We start from the raw sequence: 15,886 nt of genomic DNA on the forward strand, positions 1-15,886 counted from the left end.
ATTTCCGTGCTCAGTAAGGGGAATTCATCTAGTAAAGATGAACGATTGCACTTAGCTTCCTGTAGAGGAAGGAGAGATGAGTCCTCCAAATTGATCAGGTCTGTGGGTGGAAAGGAGGAATATATGAGATCAATTTCATGGAAGAAAAATTCCGCCAACTCCTCACACCGAAGCTGGGGATCGTGATCAATTAATGGCGGTGGTGGAAGTTTCGTGAGGCTTTTCACGATCTGCTAGATCTCTTTGGAGTTGGAGCCGCCTTCAGCGATTTTATGTGTATAGTATCTGGATTGGCCAGTTTTGATATCATTTTTATAGGCCCTAATGGCCTCTCTGTAGATAATTTTGTCCGACTCAGCATACCCCAAGCGACATTTCCTCTCGAGTCTTTTGCATTGGCACTTTTTCTCGCGGAGCTCAGCTGAGTACCAGGGGGCAGAAATCCTAGATCGCTTTAGAGCGGTTTTCTTGATGGGAAGAATGGCATTAAGGGAGCTATTAATCCATTTATTGAATGTGTCATTAGCTGATGACGGATCCTGATAAATTGATGGTATTGATGTTGCTAACTCATGTGACCATTGGTCCAACGAAAGTTTTGACCAGTTGCGAGCTTCACGTACTGCAGGTGTTAGGGCTGGGGTTTTACAAGTCTCCCATACTAGGGGAATTAACGAGTGATCTGTCCAGGGAAGTGCTATTGGGGAAAATGCCTTCAGATTAGAGCAATTGCTGAACACCGGATCTAACAGGTGACCTTTAGTATGTGTTGGGGATAAGACAAGTTGGGTCAACTGTAGAGCAGAGAAATCTCCAGTTAACTCTCTGACAATATGGTCTGTCATATCATCAAAATGGATATTTAGGTCACCTAATAAGGTGTAGTTGGACGGGGAAGAGGCAAGATCTGCAACCTTTGGTGACAATGATTCATGGAACTGTTTGGCTGGGCCAGGGGGACGATAAATGAGCGCTTCAGTGAAACTTATGTTAGGAGAAAACTCAAGACAGAAGGACATGCTTTCACAAGCAGTGAAGGGGTTGGGGAGGCAACGGCATGCATATTGATCACTAAATAGAATTGCCAGGCCGCCTCCTTTCTCATTGGGTCGGTCCTGTCTTACTATTTGATACCCCTGCCCCAGGGCTTGTACTAACTCCGGTTCGGAGTGCGATATTAGCCACGTTTCGGTAAGAAAAAATGCGTCCGGTTTGAGCTCCTCGAGTAGAGATTTCAATGCAGTGCCTTGGTAAGGATCGGCAATTCAAAAGGAACATTTTAAATGAATGTTGTTTGTCTGTGGAGGGCATAGGTTTAAGCTGAGCATTGCAATGCCCACACTGTGTTGGAATATCTAAGGGATGGTAGAGGTGTGAGCAAGTCACATTCGCTTGTGTTCTTATCCCTTTCAGATCAGTAGAGGTGTAACTCCTGACGATCCCTGTAAAAGATGCAGGGGTAATGGCCCCTAGCCCCGGCCGGGTGCGGACGGGCGCAGATGGGCTTGCCATTGGCGAGCCTTCGGCGTGCCTCCGGCGCGCCCGCTGCACCTCCTAAATGAGGGAACCATTTTATAGTAATGAGGGCGGGAGTGGCCGAGCACTGGTCTGCTCACCGTGCTCCTCACCCAAGATGGCGGCCGTTGGGCAATACTGCCGATTCGTGGTAGTCAGGCACCGCAGGTAAGGGAAGTGGCCCAATATCTGGACAGGGTGCCGAGGGAATAGCCAAAGTCGATAATTAAAATTGATTAAGTGCAATTTTTAAAATCAATCGCAGCGTAATTTTTAAAAACAAATCAATTCAATTCTCGAATCAATCGCAGCGTTCTGTTACACACAAGTCCCGGCTTCCGCCTCAGGACCACACCAATATCAAGCACAACACACTGTTAGTCAATATATTTGTTTATCTGACCAATATGGGGGGTCCAAGTAGATTTAGGTTTTAAACCCGATTTGTTTAAAGACGGCATACTATCCATATCCTCAAAAAAGGTTTGTAACCTTACTTTCCTAAAAAAAAGCTTGGAGGTCCCTTTCTAAATTGAATTTATCTATAGGGGTTGCGATTGCAAAACCTAGGCCTTTTTCCAAAAGACTGATTTCAAGTTCAGTAAGGGTAACATTAGATAGATTGATAACAGGGGCCTTTTCTACATATCTCAGGTTTTCTGGCTTCTGGTTTGGTACCAGTGGTTGTACTGAGGTTAAGGGGTGTAATTGCCTCTCCCCCTGGTCCTCCCTCGCGTCTGTCCGAAGTTTTGACGCTGTTCTAAAAAAGAGTGACTCTCTGTTAGAAACCACTGCGACCTCTTTGTCTTTCGAATTATGGTTACGTCCTTCTCCTGTTCCTTCTGTTTCTGAGTCTGAACTAGTATAAGAAGTATCAAAGAATCTGACCTTCTTTTTTTGAAAATTCTTCCCTTGGTTTTGTTGCCATGGTTTGCGGTACTGAAAATTCTCCCTAGGGCGGTCATAATAGTCTTTTTGAAGGTAAGGGTAGACATGTTCTGGGTTGTATTTCCCTATGTCCTTCCTACGTTACTTTTTTTATTAATGAGATAATCTCTGTATCCATTAACATCATTTTGGATGTCACCTAGCTTCCTTTTGGCGTCATCAAGTGCAGTGCTCTCTTCCAATTTCTTTTCTAAATCTTTTATTTCCTGTCTCTCTATGATTAAGATATCTGTAGCAGTTTCGATTATTAAAACCATCCAGTCACGGCTCCAATGGTTGGCCACAAGGGTCCAGTTCTCTATGAACTTTTGGTTGTTATTAAAGATTCCAGGTTCGTTGCATGACACTAGGTGGTGTGTGAGGCCAGTCCTAAACTTGTGAGATGCCTAGACTCACATACACTAAACAACCCTGATCACCTTTTAGGTCACACAATCGGGAGTGCCTCATTTGTGTGTATCCATTTCCCAAAACTGTACAAATGTTTTCCCTAATTGGTGGTACATTTAGGGCCCGCCGTAAGTCCCTCGTAAATGGTACCCCAGGTACCAAGGGCCTGAGGTACTCAAGAAGGTTCCCAAGGGCTGCAGCACAAATTGTGCCCCCTTAAGAGACCCCTCTGCAGGCTGAGGGTCCTGTTGCAGACACAAGGGAGAACATAGCATGGCGCACAGCCTCTGTGCCCTGTCTGTCGACACTGCCTTATCGCCCTAAATCAGGGTGCACTATACCACGTGTGAGGGAATAACTGCATGATCAGATATGCCGCCATACTGATCAGTTCCATAACTGTCAGTACAAGTGATCAGGGGAGCTGCTTTAAGAGCATGCGGTGAATACTGGTGAAAATTAGTACACCATCTACATGAGGGCTTCACTGAAAATAGGGATGTTTGGTATCAGACATCACATATTAATAAACCCACACTAATGCCAGTGTCGGACTTAGTAATACCTGCAGCCAGAGGGCATTTTAGAGGTGCCCCCTGAAAACCTACGAGCTACTGGTGTGCTGAATGACTGTTTTTTGCCAGCCTACCACCATAGACAGGTTTCTGTTCCCCAGGGTGAGGGCATTTGCTCCCTGGGAGCCATAAACCAAACTTGCTCGAGCAGAGGGTGCTTGCCTCCCCAGCCCACAGGATGACATGCAGATTACCGTTACAAGGAAGTGGAGCTTCAAAAAGGCCCACCGCCTCTGCTATGCAAATCTGGCTTCTCTCACAGGAGAGGAAACTGACCCTTTTGTCCAGAGCCCTTTGGCACCTGGACAGGTGCTAAAATTAGTTAGACAAGACAGGCGTGTCAACCCTCAGTTAATACCACCGCTGAACTGGGCTATCCAAAGTGGATGAGACGTTCCAGAAGTGACCATCTTGCTAATGGTAAATGGGGCGTGGCTTGGACGCCGATCGGGATGGCGGCGTGAGCTTGCAGCTCCGCGCAGGGTCCCGCTATTTCTCCTGAAAACTACACCCGGGGAGAACCCTGATCGGCGCAACTTGTCTGCGAAGCATTGGGGAACCATCGGAGAGCGGCTGAGAGCTCTTGGGAGGCCGCTAGGGCCGCCGTGACCCTAAAAGACGACGCCTGAGGTGTTGCCCGGAGTGAGAAGAAAATGGCGGCGGAGTGGGACCGTGGTCTCTGAACCGAAGCCGAGGTGGACTGGCATCGGCCTGCGGGGTGGCCCGCCTTCAGCGAGATTGGTGTTACGGGGGGTGCCCGCACGGACCTGTGGGGTGAAGCTGGGGGTCTGGAGGTCAGTGTTGGACTGGTGTACAATTTGTACACAACCGTTTATACCTCCCCCCCCCCTCCCCCCTCCCCCCCGACCCTGCCCTGGCGACAGTGGAGCGGGCGGCCCTGGCACTCCTAGTTATTTGAGTTGCCGGCACGGCAGAGGTACTCCACCACGATAATTGTTGGTGCGCACGTTCCCCGGACAGAGGATATCGGGATTTGGAGAGGAACGGGAGTGTCCGTGTGAGGACGCCAGAGGCACCTAAGATGGCGGCTGCGGGTGGGGCAGCCATTACGGAGCAGGGCCGGGAGGACTCAACCGCGCTATCTCAGGTCGGTGAGACCCGAGCTTCCCCGCTGATGATGGACCAGGAGCAGAGGTTGAACCAGCGCCTGGATACTGTTCTAGAGGCCATAACCTCGACTAAGGAGGCATTGCAACAGGACATTGCGCAGGTCGCCACGGGGCTGGGCCTCCTGAGGGTGGATCATGCTAAGCTGGCGGACAAAGTGAAGGACCATGAGCAGCTGCTTCTAGACCTGAAACCGGCGGTGGTGACCGCGGAACAAAATTGAGGACATCCTTAACCGTTTGGGCACGCTGGAGAGACGAGCGGAGGATGCCGAAAGCCGTAATCGACGGAACAACGTACGGGTCGTAGGCCTGCCGGAGAGAATCGAAGGGGATGATGCAGTGGCTTACATGGAGAACTGGTTCCGGACGGTGGTGGCACCGGAGGGCCTCTCATCCTTCTCATTGGAACAGGCACATAGGGTGCCAGCTCGCCCACCGGCGCTCGGCCGCCCTCCTAGACCGACGGTGGTGAAGCTCCTACATTATAAAGATCGGGACCTGTTAATCCAGAAGGCTCGAGCATCGGGCCCATTTGAGGTGGGAAATAGCCGAGTCATGATCTTCCCGGACTATACGCAGGAAGTTCAAAAGAACAGGGCATCCTTCCTGGCAGTGAAGAAGGAGCTGAGGGAGGAGGGCATCCAGTACTCATTGCTCTTCCCGGCTAAGCTGCGAGTAATCCTGGATGGGAACACTCAATTTTTCCAGACTCCTGATGAAGCGTGGTCGTGGCTAGAATTGTATCGTGCCGGCACGGACAGGACTGGCAAAAATCAGTGAGAGAGGCCTAAACCGCTTCAGGTCCGGAAATCCCAACGGATCCGCTCACGCAACAAGCTTCAAAGAGCGAAACGGGATGCTCAAATGGCTGCAGACAAAAGAGGGGCGCTGGCAGCAACGGCGAGCATCACACGGTCGCAACAGGAGAGTGACCTGGTGGCATCGGATTCTGGTGAGGACGGAGACAGGACCAGAGAAGAACTATCGGAGGCGGAGAGCTCGAAGGGCCCGGCGGTCACCCCACAGACGTCTGACGGGATCTTCAATGGCTGACTCGCCTATGGGACTTGTGACACTGTACTTCTCGCAGAGACATATTCAGTTGGTACTAGAAGGGCTGGCAGGTAGGGTGTGGCATTAGCACTGCGGGATGGAAGGCGCGGGGCGCGGGCTCCGCCTGCCCGGGGTCGGCGATAATCCACCTCCTCAGGGCCCTTAAGGCCTTCTGTGGTGGCGACCACAGATTAGTCTGATGTGTGTTGAGTTTAAGGTTTGGATCAGGGCTGAAACTGGGTTTTTAGGCTCTGTCCTGGGGAGTGGGGTTTGGGGAGTTTTTTCTGCAATTCTTTTGGGGGGGGGGGGGCAGCTGCTACGATGTGGGTAATGATTGGCTGCACCTGAACTGGATCGTTATGGATTGGCATGGGGACGTTACCTAACTTGAAATGCCTAACATGGAATGTCCGAGGACTGCGAACTATGGTCAAACGCCACAAAGTGCATGCTTATTTGGTGAGGCGGGGTGTTCAAATTGCAATGTTGCAGGAGACTCATTTACCTAAACAGGAATGCACTGCGCTACAGAAGAGATGGCGAGGTCAGGTCTTTGGAACCACTTATTCCGCGTTTGCTAGAGGGGTCCTGATATGGGTTCGAGCGGGAGTACCGTTCCAGATGTTGAATCAGTGAGTAGATCCTGAGGGTAGATATGTGGCGGTGGAGGGGAGGTTATATGGCCGGGATGTGGTTTTGTGCTGTGTATATGCCCCGAATGTTGACCAGGCTCGCTTCTTTGATGGCCTATCGTGCTCACTGGCCTCTTTCTTGGCGGGTCCTGTGCTTCTGTGAGGGGACTTTAACTCAATCACTGATGTGGCATTGGATAGGTCGCACCCCCCACTGGTCGATTCCCCAGTGCGTAGACTAGCTGCACACAGGAAGGATTGGCAGGAAAGGTGGGGACTGCTGGATGTGTGGCGGGAGCAACATCAAGATAGTAGGGATTATTCCTTTTTCTCAGCCCTCCATGCTCTACACGTCAGGATCGATTCAGTCCTGTGCAGTGGTTCCCTAGCCACAATGGTCACCCATACGGAGTACCTGACCAGGACCATCTCGTATCATAACCCTTTGTTGGTGCACGTACAATGGCAACGTGCAAGATCCGCGATTCCAACATGGCGGCTTCGGCCCGACACCTTGGAAGATTCGGTGTTTAATGACGCGGTCCAACAGGGCATAGACCGATACTTTGACGAAAATGAGGGAACAGCTAATAGTAGGTCCACTGAAGGGGATGCAATGAAAGTGGTGGTGAGAGGAGTGTGCAAACGTCGGTGTTGAATGCGCTTGCTAGTGCGGAAGAGAGGCTGAGGGGTCTGGAACTGCGTAGACCGGACCGGCCGGACTTACAAGCCCGGTTATTGGAAGCCGAGGAGGTAGTGGCGGCCGAAATGGAACGGCTGCGGAGCTATGATTATAGACAATACGCCATCAAAGCACATGCTGAAAGGGATAAGGTAGGCACGCTCTTGGCCAGGCTCGCTAATCCTGAAATCAGAGGCTGCCCAATCCTGAGTATAAAAAATGCATCGGGGGAGATGGTTTATTCACAGACAGCGGTGATGGAATGTTTTCGGACCTATTATGCGAAGTTGTATGAGTGCCAACTGGGGGTGGAGGCCTGGGAGATCAGTGATTACTTGGAATCGATGCAGCTTCCGGTGCTGGATGACGACGATGCGAAGGACTTGGGAGGGCCTATCACGCTCGCCGAGATCAGGGCGGCCATTAAACATATGGCGAGGAACAAAACGCCCGGGGTGGATGGCCTGCCGATTGAATTCTATCAGAAGTATGTAGACAGTTTGGCGCCTAGATTACTGGTGGTGTACGGGGAGGCTAACAGGTTGGGGAGTTTACCCAGTTCGATGAGAGAGGCGTTGATAGTGCCATTGCTGAAACCCGGCAGAGAGGCATCAGATGTAAGGTCATATAGGCCGTTGTCCATGTTGACAGTAGACTACAAGATATTGAGCCGTATTCTAGCCACTAGGTTGGCCCCACATATGACCAGGTTGGTGCACAGGGACCAAGCGGGGTTTATCCCTACGAGGAACACGGCGCTTAATATTCGCCGTCTAATTGGTATTTTGGACGGCACGACGGAAGATGACGGTGACCCGGCGATGTTATCTGTGGATATTGAGAAAGCCTTTGATAGCCTGGAGTGGGTCTACTTAGAAGAAGTCCTGGTGAAGTTTGACCTTGGCGAGGGGTTTCGTAGATGGACGAAGGTGTTGTATTCTTCGGCCACAGCGAGGGTACGCCTGGGCACTCTGGTATTCGCGGAGTATCCAGTTTGTAGAGGGACGAGACAGGGGTGTTCGCTGTCCCCATTGCTGTTTGCACTGGCGATGGAACCGTTAGCAGCGCGTGCCAGGTCAGGAGTCATGTACGCGGGATCGAAAGAGGTGAGCAATCGCACTATATATCTTTATATGCAGACGATTTGCTGCTGTATATGGCGGATGCGGAACAGGCTCTGGAGGGGGCGATGGATATGTTGTCCGTATTTGGTCGGTTGTCGGGCCTCATGGTTAATTGGACGAAGACTTGCATCTTTCCGCTTAGGGCAGACACACCGTGCCCCCCTCGTGCTATAGGGGTGGTCTGGGAGCCATCTTGCTTCACTTATTTAGGAGTCTGCATCTACCACGAGGTTGCGAATCTGTTGGAGGGTAATATTGGGCGATGTATAAGAGCACTGAGAGGCTATATGTCCTTTTGGGCTTCCCTCCCTTTGTCAGTATTGGGTAGAGTAGCTCTACTGAAGATGGTGGCGCTCCCTCGATTACTTTATTATTTCCACACGCTGCCCATTTGGATCCCTCACAGGATCTTTAAGGACCTGTGGACGATGATAATCGACTTCCTCTGGGGGCACGGTCGACGTAGAGTGGCGTTGACCACCTTGCTTCGACCCAAGCTTGAGGGGGGGATGGCAGTCCCCGACTTTGAGTTGTACTACTTGGCTGCGCAGCTTCAGGTCCTCACGCAGCACGTGGCTAGGGTATTCAGAGGGCCGGAACACGAACGAGGGTACGGTATGCAACGTCATGTCCTAGCCTACATTATCATGCAGCAGAAACTGGAGTTACGAGGCCTCACTATGGAGGAGAAGACGCTTAGGTTGTGTTGGCATAGGAGTTTGAAGAGAGCGAAGGCGTCTCGACCTTATGCGCCGGAGATACCATTGGGAATGTTGACTGCGCTGCCGCATGGGGTTGATTGGTCTCCGCTGCTGGAATGGGAGGAGCTGGGATTGCAAGTGGTGGGTGATCTGTATATTGATGGAACATTGGTCCCCTTCCAGACGCTTCAGGAACAGTTTGGGCTGCCGGATGGGAGCTTCCTCTTGCATGCGGCTGTGGTAGCAGCAATGCAGAAGCACTGGAAAGGGGGGCTCCTTGAACCGGAAACGACTATGGCTTGCCAGTATGTCGTGATGGCCGCAGGTACATTTAAAGCGGTGACCTGCCTCCATAATAGGATGTTGCACAAGGGGTTGGATCCGCTCCTAGGTCTGAAATCGAAATGGGAACTTAGCATAGGTAGGCCCATTCGGGACACGGTGTGGGGTCATATCCTGAAGCGCACGTGGAAGGGAACAAGGAACGCACGCTTTCAGCGGGTACACTTTTACATCCTGCACAGGGCTTACCTGACCCCGGAGAAGATTAAACTGTATTTCCAGGTGCAGGAGGCGCGATGTCCGAGGTGCCTGGCATTGGAGGCTGATATAGATCATTTGTTATGGGGCTGTCCGAAGCTGGAGACTTACTGGGCAGAGGTTGGGGAACTCCTAAATGCAGTGACCGATCGGGAGGTGGATTTTGACATGGCGGCATGTTTGTTGCTCTGGTCCCCACACACGAAGAATACAAAGGTGACGAGTAAGTTCATTGATCTGGGGCTTATACTGGCGCAGAGGGAAATCACTTGGCATTGGAAGTCCAGGGAGGGACCGTCAGTGAGGAGATGGGTGAATGAACTGTTGAGATGGTCTGAATGTGAGAGTGTGCTCCGTATGAGACAGGCAGTCAAGATTGACAATGAAAAGAGCCTAGAAATGGCGAGAGCGTGGGAGCTGATAGTCCAGGCGTTGCGTGATTCCATGGTGGAGGACGAAGACTGAATTATTTGTGTGTGCGGGCTCCATGAGGCTTATGAGTATAAAGGTAACATTCGATCTGTAGCGAGACCCATAGTAGCGTTAGGAACATGGCCCACATCGTTAGCGGTTGCAGGAGGGAGGGGGGAAGGGGGTTGTTTTGGGGTTGTTGGGGGGGGGTTAGGCACCGAGGCCCAGGTCGGGGGGGCAGCAGTTATTCCCGGGGTTGGAATTGCCACCAGCGTGATGGGAGAGCCCGGTTGGCGGTGGGGTAGGGACAGGGATATGGGAGACTGACATGATAGGGGCCCACCATCGAATGGACCGGGGTTCAGGATTAAGAGTATCGCCTGCGTAACTGGAATGTTAATGACTGCTAGATGGTGTTGGGGGAGGGTTAGGTGTTTAGGGGGGTAAAACGCAGATACACAAAAGCGATTATTGACCAATTGTCCCTCAGGGATGCTCACTGTGATGTTCTTGCTGGAAGTTTGGATTACCACGCCGCCCGGCCTCCGGGATACGGGCTGAATGGCTGTGTACGATCTATGGTTTATTTTATCCATGCGGGGGGACACCATGAGTGTGCTGGTTGATTTATTATATGCAATGGTTTCTAATTCTGCAATAAAAACAAATTTAAAAAAAAATCTTGCTAATGGAAAATGTAGGCTCTCTGGGTCAGCGTTATGCACACTTTCCCCAGGAAGTGGCCATGTAGGTGGCCTAGTCACCCCAAGTATAAGTAGCCCTTTGGCTACTACCCTAAACTCCTCTAACACCCCCCTGAATCCAGTAATTAGGGGAGCTCTGGCACCAGGAAATTCATTTTGTTGACCAAAAGTAGAAGAAGGGCTGAAGATCTGTGAAAGCAAGACATGCAGAATACACAACTGACTTGGCACTGGCTCTGCCAGCCTGTTCTCCTATTTTTGACAATAGTGCCAAAGTCGTCTCGCCCTGCAAGTTGCTGATCCTCCAAAACCTGCGAGGACCTGCCAGAACTTCTCCAAAAAATCAGGAACTCCTTTGGAAAAACTGAGCTGTTCCCCTGCATCTTGCATGTACCAAAGACTTAGCTATAATGCTCCAAGACTGGAACACCCGACACCGAAAAGCGCCACTGCACCCAAGCTACCTAACCCTAGCTGAAGTGGGACAACTTTGCTCCAGATTCCTGATGACCTATGAAGAAGAAGGACACAGAAGAGCTACAAAAGCACAGACTCAAGAAAAAACCAACTGACCAAGCACCAGCCCTGCCAGCCAGTCTGCTGGTTCTGACAGAGTGCACCAAAAGTGGTCTTGACTTGCAGTTGCTGTGCCTCCAAAACCTGGGAGGCCTGCCTGCTTTCAACATAGAACCATGCTTCTTCCCTGCATCCTGCAGGCATTCCAAAGAAGAATGTGAGACTCCCGAACAGCAGAAACCCGAGGTTGCAAAGCACTAGTGCACCCATGTATCCTAGCACGAGCTGTAGTGAGCCAATGGTGCCAGCATGAAACCCCAGCCCATCAGAGACAAAGCCCACCTTGGACTTGCCCACTGTGGACTTCCCAACCACACCTGCAGGCCCTCTCCACCGCAAGTACTCCCGGTGACAAAAATCTGACCCCTAAACACACTGCTGCACTCCTTACCCCTAGCTCCTGGAGAAGAGGACCAAAGGCAGCCCCCTGTTGGTTCAGACCGACTGGTCCCCCAGTACAAGCCTGCAGCCTCTTTTCCAACAGACCAATCTCCATAGAGCGGAGGGGCACCAGACACTGTAAGGCACCTCTGCACATGCCCGCTCAATGCTGCTCAATGAGAACTGTTGGCGCTGCCTTCGGCATTGCCGCATACTCACCAGAAGATTGGTCCCGTAAGTTGCTGTTAAGTGCCTGAATGCAATATATGTTTTCCTTCATAGGTTAACATCACCAAAAGTGCTTTAATCATGATTTAAAGTATCAAAAACTTGTTTTCTTCAAACCTGCTATTTTGAAAAGTACTTATCTAATTTTGATGATCACAGTGCCTAAAGTGATATAAAGACAAGTGTTATTTTTATAAATTGGTGATGGTGTGGATCTCCTTATTCAGTTGTGTGTATCATTTATTGGCTGTGTATGTGCAACAGAAGTCGAATCCTTCCCCTGATAGGCCTAGTGCTGCTCAACCACACTACCTCCTAAAAGAGCACCTTCGGATTGCTAGAGCACACCCCTGTCCACTAGTAAGGCAATACCTGTATTCCTTGCAAAGTATACCTCTTTTTGGAATGCGATGTAACAAGCAAGCTAGCTTCCTACAGCATTTCAAAAGACACAGATGCCAAAATGGCCAACTTCAATAGCTGCATAAATTCAGTGGCCACATGGATGGCCAAGAATTGCCTTAAGTTGAACAGCGGAAATACTGAGGTGTTGATGTTTGGGATCCAACCATTGATTGGAACCCGAACTGGTAGACAGACAGTCTGGGGATGCTACCTACCACTACGAATTCAAGAAAAAAATCTAGGAGTTAGCCTGGATAGTGATCTGTATTTGGATCTTTAGATGAATTTCACTGTGATGACTTGCTTTTATCTCTTCCTCTGTTCGGAAGCAGGTAGCCTTAGTCCTAATTTCCTCAAGGATGGACTATTGTAATGCACTTTTTCTGGTTATTAATAAGACGACTTTGGCCAAGCTACAACTTGTACAGAATGCACTGGCGAGGCGGACGTTAGATATCCCCAAACATTCATCAGCCTCGAGAGGGGTGGTTGACCTTCACTGGCTTCCTGCACCCAAGCTCGTCACTTTTAAAGCTATGTGCATTGTTCACAAAGCATTGTATGGCACCAGCCAGGGTGGAAATCAGCGGCGTAACAAAGGCCCTCGCAGCCCCTGCGGTGCAGGGGGCCCCAAGCTCCAGGGGCCCCCTCAGCACAGTAACCTGACCTGAGAGCGCCTGGCTAAGTCTGGAGGGGGCCCTGCATGTACCTTGCTGGAGGCCCCCCTCAAGTTTCATTACCCGCTGGTGGAATTAAAACCATGTTTCAATGGTATTCCCAGAGTAGACATTTTCACTTGGCAGCCCACAATTTAGTGGGCATTCCTAGATTTTGTAGAAAGAAATGGGGAGCTAGAGCCTTTTAGGTTGCAGCTGCTAAGCTCTAGAATTCCCTCCCCCTCCATATGACCGGTATGAAGCTCCACACCCCTTTTAGAAAGGCCTTAAAAGTCAGCTTTTTTCCTCTGTGATGAGGTTAATAACCACATTATAAATGTTTTTGTTATGGGCAGAGGTTACTCTCAGGGGGGCATATTATCACGAACAGCGTTAAAAATTATCGCTGGTTTAGCCGCAGAAAACTGCTGCTAAAGTGGCGATAATGGGCTTGATAATATGCGCTTGAGAATTCTATATCGAAACCCTTGAGCAAGATCACCCTTTCACGTATTACGTGTCGTTTTAACTAGGTAATGTTGCTTATTTACAGAGTGTTCTTGGTTTACAGCAGTCGGCAGTAATAGTTTAAATGAATTGCCAAAAGGATGTGCTTTATGTTCATTGCAGGAATGTTACCGACGCTTTTCTGCACCGAGGGGATGACAAAGTCACCAACCTTCCGCACATTTAAACCTTTCTTTGTTACCACAGGTACCCATGTGCTTTGTTTAATAACACATCGTCCCCTTCATTGTACAGGCGTGTATTATATTTTATCGATTCCCAGTGTCAGCCCAAAATGTCCGAATTTTCTTCAAGTGTTATCTTCTTTCGAGGCTGAAGAGCAGAGGCTCGGCTCAAACATAGGTAGAGTTTCTCTTATTAAGGGTAACTTTTATGGGATTACCTGTGGCGAGCCATAACTTCCAAGGTCAGGAAAAAACATGGCACCATCAAGGCCTCGCGATCCTCCTCTGACTTAATGTTTTTCACTGATGATGAAGCTTTTAAATGCATTTAAAGGGAATCAGCAGGTCGTGGACCGAAGAGTTTGTTTGGTTTGGTATTGAAGCCCTCGTTGAAGTCTTGTCCTACCATGATCTAAAGTTATGAAAAAGAACCTTCTACTCCAGGGTACAATAGCTCTTGGCGAGGGTAGCTGCCAACCTTCAGTTTGTTGCGTGTTTATCTAGGTTCCTGATCGATACTGTGACCTTATGCCCCTATTCGGCTATAAATCCATTTATTCCCTATATTGGCATAACCGTTCAAGTGCGATTTTCTGAAAAGTCATCTCTGGCCTCACACGAACAGAGCCACATTCCAGCATGACTCTCTGCTACTTCCTTTGCGACCAATTAGTGCAATGACAGTGCAGCAGTCCCTATCTGATATTCCTAGATAACACTCCGAGTTCTTCAACAAGATAAAAACTTAGCAAACCTGGAAATCCCCGCTTGCTATGTTTTGATTAGTAATGGAACTCTAATGAGCAACTGATAACTATCACTTCCTAGTGACATCTTTAATTGACGTCTTATGTCCAGCAAACTTGCGTCAAACCCGGCACCTGTCAGGTATAAATATTACCAACGTTGCCTTAAGCAATGTTCGTTGCCTGTTGCTGATGCCAGCTGCCTGCATGACCCCGTGTTGGTAAATCTAGCACTCTGTCGCTGCAGCCTGCTATCCTGTGGTGGTGAAGCTGCTGATTACCATTATCGCCGCTACAGCGCGAACTATGGTGCAGTACGCTTAAGGAGCTGAACAGCCGTCCTCTGCGAAGACATCCAGCAGATTCCAGCTGCCCGCGGACACTGTCCCCCCTCCTTCCTCGACGCGCTGAAGAGAGCCGCTGCCTTTCTCGTGCAGAGAAATCCAGTCCCGGCGCTTCCGGTTTACCCTCGCGGGTGACTGGGATATCGAGAGAGACCCCTGAAGGAGATACCAATCCTCCATCATTCTATTCAGAGGTATGGTGTTGACTAAACCCTTAGACGAGAATTCTTGAAACAAACCTTGGCAAAACCAACTTAACTTAAAGCTACTTACTTACTCCCCTTCCACGTGTTAGGCTTAGGTCAGGCACACTGGGGTAGGCTTAGTTAGAAGCACCAGTTGAGTATGTTAGCCTAATGTATATATGACTGTATATATGTTTTATTACTTTTAAACCATTGTATGGCTAAGAAACCATATCAATGCTTTTACAGTTCTATTTCGCAATACTTATCTTACTGTACGTACTTTTTATAATAACAATTATTGCAATTGTGGCAATACATTTCTCTTGTACGAGAAGAAAGACTGTTCAATAAATGTTAACCTTTATTGATACACGCCCGTCTCTCTATTCTCTACATCTCGTGAAAGTAAACTGCACTAGACTGACTGAGTGAAATCTATGTCTATTTTTTCACACGACCCTAGAGATTGACTCTTGATCTGAGGAGCAAAGTTGTCATGTTGCACGGTTGTTGGAAAGCTGAATCCCTTCTTGTCTGTGCCAAGGAAGCTGATCACTTCCTATGCAGAGAAGAAAGTTTCCAGTGACCTCTGAGCTAGTTGGTAACACAATCCAATTAAGTTTAGCATAGTCAGTGGAGGCCTGGAATATCCGCAGTTCCACGTCGATACTACTGTTTATGTTATTCCAATGCGCAGGGCCTAGTGGGAAACTAGGAACTACACTACATGGCGCCCAAACGTTTGGTAAGGCGATAAACTAACCCAAGACTTGTAGAGTAACTCAGTTGTGCATATTTCACAGACCCCTTTCTCCCGTAAATACTCCAATAGACGTCTGGAGTGGGTGAAAGGTTAAAATCCGCCCGACCTTAGTAGGAAGAGATTCCTATGTAAAGCTCTGGTTTATTCAACGTTGAAGGATACAGTGTTCCAAAATATTGTGCACCTAATCTTTGTCTCCTTGGAGACCTACTCTGCAAAACCTGAATTTATACAATGTCAGTAGAAAATAACGGAACCACTGGGGGCGCAGCAGATGCGACTCAGCAAGGTCCCGAATACACAGACCCGGATGCAATAATCATCCCGGCACATTTAAGAAAATCTATAACTTCAAAACTTATAGTAAACGGACTGACACCTCAAGGTGGTACAGTAATTTTCGTGATAGAGGCTCACGAGTATCGGCAGACAGAGGTATTCTATTCATGGATAAACTTTCCAGCGGTAAACGCTATAACAAAAGAGTTTCACTATTACAAAA

The sequence above is a fragment of the Lissotriton vulgaris genome, chromosome 2_1 (assembly GCF_964263255.1).
Source record: "Lissotriton vulgaris chromosome 2_1, aLisVul1.2, whole genome shotgun sequence".
NCBI lineage: Eukaryota > Metazoa > Chordata > Amphibia > Caudata > Salamandridae > Lissotriton > Lissotriton vulgaris.